This window comes from Balaenoptera physalus, assembly GCF_965194825.1.
Source record: "Balaenoptera physalus genome assembly, chromosome: 9".
NCBI lineage: Eukaryota > Metazoa > Chordata > Mammalia > Artiodactyla > Balaenopteridae > Balaenoptera > Balaenoptera physalus.
Genome location: NC_138888.1, coordinates 64,763,856 through 64,771,720, shown reverse-complemented (window position 1 = coordinate 64,771,720; position 7,865 = coordinate 64,763,856). Strand labels below are relative to the sequence as shown.

Below are 7,865 nucleotides of genomic sequence, written 5' to 3'. Positions count from 1 at the left end.
AAATTTCAGACCATTAAGTAATTTATTCACGGTCACTCATATAGTAAGTGGCAGATCCCAGATTTCAATTCAGGTAGGTCTTTACACTCAAGTCTGGTATTTTGGCTTCTTTTCTAACATAGATATCACTATTGCATGTGTACACCGTTGCACTAGATTGGGAGATATATGAAAGCGGGTACTTTTTCTTGATTTTTTTGTACTTCTCAGAATGTTCACTGTATTTCTCAGAATATACATATTGAGTATTAAAAAAATAAGCTTAACTGATGAAAAAGGAAGCCCAGAAGCAGGTACAGAGGTTGTATGTTGGAATGATCTAGTCCTACCTTCTATGGACACTTAAAAAGTAGCTTTAGAAAAGGCTGAAATTTAGTTTCTTAGTTTACCAAACATGGAAAATGACACACTCAAAGTTGGTGTGACTGGATCAGGGTTTATTTAAAGACACAGTAATCATTAAAGTGTGAGTGTAGTACAGGGGAACTGTAAGGAATAGTGTAGGAATCTGGGAATTTTCTCCATCCGTAAGCATGCAGAACTTGGAAGGAGAAAAAAGTCTGCAGAGCAGACCCTAGCCACCTAGAGGAACCTCATAAGAGGGAAATAAGACATCTGACTTCACTCTCCTTTCTTTCTTCTGCCAATCTTTTGCCAGGGAAAACCAGGTTATTAACATGGTCCATAGAGATCAGTCTACTGGGGCAGAAAAATGGATGGAGAAGGGTGGAGAGTAGATCTGGAGGCTCAATGAAGATTCTGAACACATAAATCTTTCTGTATAGTTGTGTGAAACAATGAGATTATATATATAAATGTGGCTGGTAAACTATAAACTGAAGTGCATAAAAGTATTCATTATTTCATATTATTTGAAAGCTTAAAAAATTGATAATTGATTGAATCAGAGTGCAATGCTTTGTATAAAAAATACAGATCTGCAACTTGTCCAGTTAAAGAACAAAATTTTAGTTCTAGTTCTATTATATGTTCCAGGAAATATGGTGGTTCAAAAATATCTAAGTTTTTTAAAAGAACTGCTGACCTAATTAGACTTACAAATAATTCTAAAAATCACATAAAAAACAAAAATTGCATTTGGGTTGCAAATACATTCAGCTCTTTCTGTCTTCAAGTCCTCCCCACTTACTTTACAATCCTACAAGCAAACACATTCTTCTAAATTCAGATAAATAAGAAAACAAAATGAAATGAATTTTATACTTAGAAGAAACCAAAGATCATTAAGTCCTCCATTTTCTATCTACAGTGATGGAAGTGAAGCTCAGAAAGGTGAAGTGACTTGTCCAAGGTCATGGAACTACCAGAGGGGACTGAGGGTGAAGGCTCTGACTTCCTGCATGGGATTCTTTCCATTGGTCCATCTTCATTCAGCTACACCCACTGAAGAGTCCTCAGTTACTTAGGCATCCTCTGATTGTTTTTATTTTTTTTTAAGTTTTCATATATATTTGCTTTTTTTTTTTTTTTTTTTAATTTTTTGGTCCCATCGCTGGCTTGCAGGATCTTAGTTCCCCGACAAGGGATCAAACCCACGCCCTTGGCAGTGAGAGTGCGGTGTCCTAATCACTGGACCGCTAGGGAATTCCCTCTAATTATTTTTAGAAATTGGAGATTGTTATTACTGATTTCTTTTTTTCAGTGTTTTTATTTTCTTGACTTTTATTCTAATATAAATATTAGAATAGGAGAGTGGTATGTCACTACATTGGCACCCAGAACTGGTTCAGCTTATATGACAGTCTAGATGAGGTTCTGCTTTCTTCTGTGCTCCATTGCATGCTTTCTAATATTAAATCAGACAAAGAAGATGATGACCATCCCATAGATATGAGGATGCAGATTTTGCTAGAGCCTCTAAACAACTAAATATTATTTAACCAACTGATTATCAAGCATTCATTCATCCCCTTGTTTATTCATTTATTCAACTCCTATTGAATCAGTGGGGATACAACAATGAATGAGATATAATCTCTGACCTCAAATGGTTTATAGTCTAGTGGCTAGTACAATGAAGCAAACTGATAAAACCACAGAGATACATTTGATCTTTGGGGTAAGCACTGGGTACCATGAAAGCAGTTGCAAGGCACCAGTCTCTATTCTAAGTAGTTCACATGTATTAGCTCAATTAATATTCACATGTGTCTGAGAGATTGGTATTATCATTTTCCCCATCATACAGATTATACAATGGAAACCCAAATAGATTCAGTAAATTTCTCAATAGTTATATAGTTACCAAATCAGGGCTTAAAACTCCTAAGCTGTCTGACTGAAAAAATCCAAGTTCCATATTACCTCCGTGCAATCAAAGTATTTGTGCTTACTATTGTATCTATCACAAGATTCTACAATATATGTTGTTATTTGTGTACATGTGCCATTTTTCTACTAGATTCTTAGCTGCTCAGAGAAAGGAACCATATTTCATGTATTTGGGACTTACCTGCACTATCTAGCATCATGTTTTGGGAATAACTGCTTTAGAAACAAATTAAGGAGCAAATGACCGCTTCTCTTTAATTGTAATTTAAGAAAATGGATGAATAATATCAAATGTAAAGAATTAGACAAACACACTGGGCCAAATTTGCAAATTCATTTTGTAATAGCAAAATGTAGGCGCTTATCGTAATGCAGGATGATCTCAATGCTCAAGGAATAATCCTGTTCTATTGTTAAATCGAATAGGGACGTCTAATTAGCTAAGCACAGATTTTTCTTTCTTTTTTCCTCCCCCAGAAACCCATTCAATTTTTAAAATATTCAAAATTCCTAAACGAAACAATTTTAATCATCTACCTGTAAGTTGGTAGCATTATAGGAAATTGACAGCCTGGCATCAGAGTTAAACACCCTTTTAATTCTTCTTGCTCCTAATTTGTATCATTAGCGTATCTTAGTCTGTCAAAGTAATCAAAGCCATCAGTGGGGGAGAAAAGGTGACTTGTACGTACGACTATCATGTATTTATTAATATGATTATTTAAATCATTTAGTTGGCAAGAGCTTATTTGTAATGAGTACAGTTGCTGACCACGTGTATATTAGCATCTTTCCACCATGGCAAAGGTCCTATCTGCAAGTAAGCAGGCTGTAACTAGCATCAAGGAGTGATAACACAGCTCTGAGTAATGTGTGTTCTTGCACTCTGAGAGGCTACAATGCAGGGTTGGGGAGGAGGCTTTCTCTATAGTACCAGGTGGGGGATTATGAACACTTACCTGCCTTACTCTCCTCTGCTTTTCATGGCATGTGTGTGATTTAATGCCACCACTGCAAATCTTCTGGTATGGCAAACTGAGTTTGGCCAGTGCCAGTCACTAGAATTACAAAAGCAATTTAAAGAAACTAACATTTGCTTTGGGGTCTCTAGTATGGACTACTTTTCCCTCTTTTTCCTGTCCATTGCCTGATTCCCAGCAAAAGAAAAATACACATATGCAGGCCTATGTGTATAAACTATACATATGAAAATATAGAGTCATATTCATAGATGAGAAACACACACTTACCCATTTAGAATTCCCTAGGAGGAAAAGCCTAACTTAATAGAATGCAGTGTTTTATTTTTAGTTTTGAGAAAGTATTCATTAAGGGTAAAACAGGAAAGACGATCAAAGCACATGAAAGAGAAACTGTATTCTTTGTACTTTCCTTGTTGTCTTGACTGAAATTTAGTCCTCTTCACCTCTTGCCCCACTGGATTCACTAACCTCCAATTTTCTTCTCCCTATTGTGCTAAACTCAAAAATGTGCCTAGAAACCAAAGAATAAGGTTGCCTGTGACTTACGTATGTTTGGAATAGGGAATTACTATAGCTAAGTTTTCTCAGATACTTTTGAACTATTTTTCCCCCTCAAGGAAAGGGAATCTTTTTATTTCTTGTTTCTCCCCCTCCCACCCGCCCCGTTTTCATTGTCCATTTAGAAGCTGCCTGAAATAGGCACTGTGCAAACACTGGGTGGCAGTTCCTCGCCCTTCCAGCCACCAACACAGGAATGGTCATCACGGGTGCTCCATCTATATAACATATTATTTCCCTGCTTTTGCTTGCTGCGCTGAAACTCCAAATTCCACCGAAGCCTGTTCAGTGGAGACAGGGCAGTGCAGAGCAGCAGAAATAACAGATTTGCCTAAAAGCATGTGTCACAAAGCAAAACCATGAGATTTCCTAGGTCAGCCAAAACATGAAACCTGGAAGTGAAAAATGTCCTGTTCAGTGATCCAGTCAGTGGGATTAAATCACAAAATTCCCAACAGTTGTTTTTAGTAATCTTACTCATGATTTTCTGAGTACAGTTGTATATCTTGTGATCCGGTATCTTTTTCTCCCTTCCACATTTAGTTCCGTGTACCATCATCATTTATTTATATGAGTTTCCTTTAATCAAAGTATCTGTAAGGGCTAGCATCTGGAGTCTTCTGCCATACTCTTGTTCCTTCCCTTTTACTCTATAAACCACCCCCCACCCCCACCCCATTCAAGACAAGAGTTTATGTTATGGGTCTCCAAAGTACACACGGTACAGCTTGCCTGCTGGGACTCAGCAGTGTCCCAGCGCAGAGCTCACAAATCAGCTCCTTTCTAAACTCCTGAGCACTGCTGGATGGAAAATAAAGGGGTTTTTTTTTTTTTCCCAATTAATTTTAAAGATTAAAAAATATGACAATGCAAGGCATTCAGAAAGTAATTAAATAGGCAATGTCTGACACTATATATATTGTAAGCAAAAAAACGAACAAAAAAAAATTGCCCTTACGCAACTTTGTAAATAAACTATACTTCAATAAAAAAAAAATTCCCATATGGTGTATCTGATATAAGATATTTAATTAAGAAAGCCAAAACCATTTAAAGATCCTGAGATTCCATCAGGAAGAAGTGGGTACTTTAGGCATCATGAAACATTGTACATAAATGGGAGTCAGATATCTGTATCTGTACCTGTATCTATATCTAGTCTTTTTTATTGTTGATGTTATGCCACTAATAGTCTTAAACTAAAAAAAAATAAGTAAACAGACAAACAAAAAAGCAAATAAATAAATACATTCAGAAGAACAAAGGCAGGTTTTCTAGCCAAATAAAGTCACCACAAAGTGTTCCATGTCCCATAAAATTATTTTTTTTTTTTAATCATCAACATCCCTAAAAGAGCTAATAGGAGCAATGTTAATTACTGCAAAATTAAATAAGACAAATGAGTTAAAGTTAAGGTACAGTCTCCAAAATCATGGATAACAGTTAGAAAAAGGCTGTAAGAATTTATTATTCAAGTAATTTTCAACACAATAAGAATTTACTAATAATTTTTTTCTTTTAACATATATTTTTTGAGTATCTTCTATGTGTTAGACTTTGATATGGGTCCTGGAGATTCAGCAGTGCACAAAATAGAGGAAGCCGTGCTCTTGGGGCATACTCCTGACACATCAGGCATCTGTCTCTAATTCTAAATTAGAAGGTGAGGTAACCATTTCTTATACATCATTAAATTGTCTCGTACCTTACTTTGTCATTGGAGGTGCTCCCAATTTTGGTTTAAAAATAAATTAATTACTAATGCCTTTGACAAGGAGATGCTTGCATGTAAAAAGCAGTACGCCTGCATGTAAAATGATCAGCCAAAAGATTTTTTTAAGATACACAATTATAAAGAAAAACTGTATTAAAGTCTGTTATTGTAATATGAATTATAATGTGTAGCATTTTGATAGCACATTTCTAGAGTATTAATACTTTGCTTACTCCTCTGCCAACAATTTAACTTAATATTTATAATAATATACACAGAAATTCTAGCATTTTACTTTTACCAGAAATTCAATATTGAAGTTTTTATATATAAAGTGGAAAATCTTGCCCATGTGACTCATACATTGTGCCTGTGACTTTAATGCCTTTAACAAGACAGCCTAATGGCCCATTATTGTTTTTAACATGCCACCTTAAAATAACCTTTCTGCAAATTTTCTGACATATTTTATCTTAGCCGCCATTTATTTCATTTATATTGACCCTGGTCCCTTTAAAATAGCTGGTTTTTGAGAAACATTGGAGTAAGCATACCATTTCTGCAAAGACTTTCGGATTCTTCCAGTAATTTCACGTTGATGCTGCTTAGTTTTATGGGTAGCAATCTGCTCTTCTTTTGGAATCTGTCAAGAGCAGAGAAATACGCGTTAATCATTTACTATAGGAGCCTGTACTGCTCCAAATGTCCCCTATTTCAAGATGACAATTGGACACTTATCAGGAATTACCCACATCCTCACAGGTGAGGAGCTGGCTGTGCAGAGTTAACTGCGAATGGCACCTCCTCATCGGATGCTGCTCTTAGTGACGTCAGGATGGACCTCTACAGGTTCTCATGTCAAAACAGGGCTGCCATATACATATACTTTGTTTATGATGTACTATAGCGACTGTTTCACTTCTAGACTGAGTCTAAACCCAGACTCAGTTCCAAAGGAGCAATGCAGTTTTTCAAGAGCCTTTGGTCAAGAGCAATGCCATCTGCAAAAGACCTCTTCAGACTAGAGGTGAGCCTAGTAGTGGAGGGGGGCCAGAAAAACCATGGTTCTAAACTGGACAAGTAGTGTTGTGAGAATTCAGCGAGAGACTGAGTTGGGTTCTCCCTCAAAGATGTAAAAACACCTCTTTGACTGATATTGTGTGAAGCTGTGTGGTCCCATGAAATCATTAAACAGAAGCCTTCTGGAATAATTTTCACCAACTGAATGTCTTTACATTGCTGCTACCTTTGAGACTCTTATCTTCCCTTACATTCTGACCTAGGTTCATAGTCTTTTAATTTCTCATGCCATCTCTAGTAGGTAGGATTGTCAATCTGGGGCAACCCTTCCACATTGCTCTTAGAAATGCGAATCCCAGAGTCAGCTATTTAGAATGCAAATATTGCTTTTCTAAAATATACCATAAGTGAATCATTCTTAGTGTACAAGCCAGGCAGAACACCCAAGAGAAATACATATATTATTTCTTACTTAATCCTGCATCATTCTGTCTCTGAAAATATACAATTTTCTATTCTTCAAATTTGGACTCATGTTATCCCCAAGATTACTAGGTTATGAATAGCGTAATTTCTATCACATGTCCAGATATATGTTTCAGTTTGAAAGAGACAGAAAAAGAACAGAAACTTAACACATCTATTCATTTCATTCTGTCTTTTCACATTTCATTCATATCTATTTCATTCTATTCAGCATCAAGAGTTTCAAACTGGAAAGTAAAGATTTAACATGAAGTAAAAGATAAATTACAATATGGAGTGGTAACTTAGTGTCAAATTAAAATATTACATTAAAAAATCCCGAACACATGAAAGTTTTTGTAATGTGAATTCAATATTGCAGTCAAATATGCACATAAAGTGTGAGAGGTAAAAGAATAAAGGTTATGAAAGACATTGGAACTTTGGGTCTTTACAAATTCCTCTGGATGGCTTTTACATAACCTTACTAACAAGGAGAATCAAAGAGTAGTTTAAATGTTATTCCCAATGAGTACATGTAATTCCAACACATACTAGGGTCTCAAAAATGTTGTTGAATAAATTAAAGAGTGAATAAATAAATAAATAATAAATAGATGGTGAAATAGTTCAGGAATGGTTGTTGTTATCTGGATTTTATGAGAAATTGTATCTGGGACTTGAATGAAAGAAATCAAAAATAGATGAAAGAGGAAGGTGCTATATTGCCATGTGGAGTTGAAAGTAAGGAAGTCATCTTCAGCAACTGAAGTTAGGAAAATAGGGGAGCATTTTTTTAAAAACATATGTAAATGATATATTGAAAGTGATAC

The 7,865-nt window shown here is 35.6% G+C and overlaps 1 long non-coding RNA gene across 1 annotated transcript in view; it reads right to left on the bottom strand.

Annotated features, from left to right (window-relative positions):
* Nucleotides 1-1,438: 1,438 nt before the first annotated feature.
* LOC309667200 overlaps nucleotides 1,439-7,865 on the bottom strand; it is a 29,831-nt gene continuing 23,404 nt past the window's right edge. Inside the window, exon 2 of the long non-coding RNA XR_014267613.1 lies at nucleotides 1,439-6,190. This is a non-coding gene — a long non-coding RNA (uncharacterized lncRNA). The remainder of the gene's footprint in view (nucleotides 6,191-7,865) is intronic.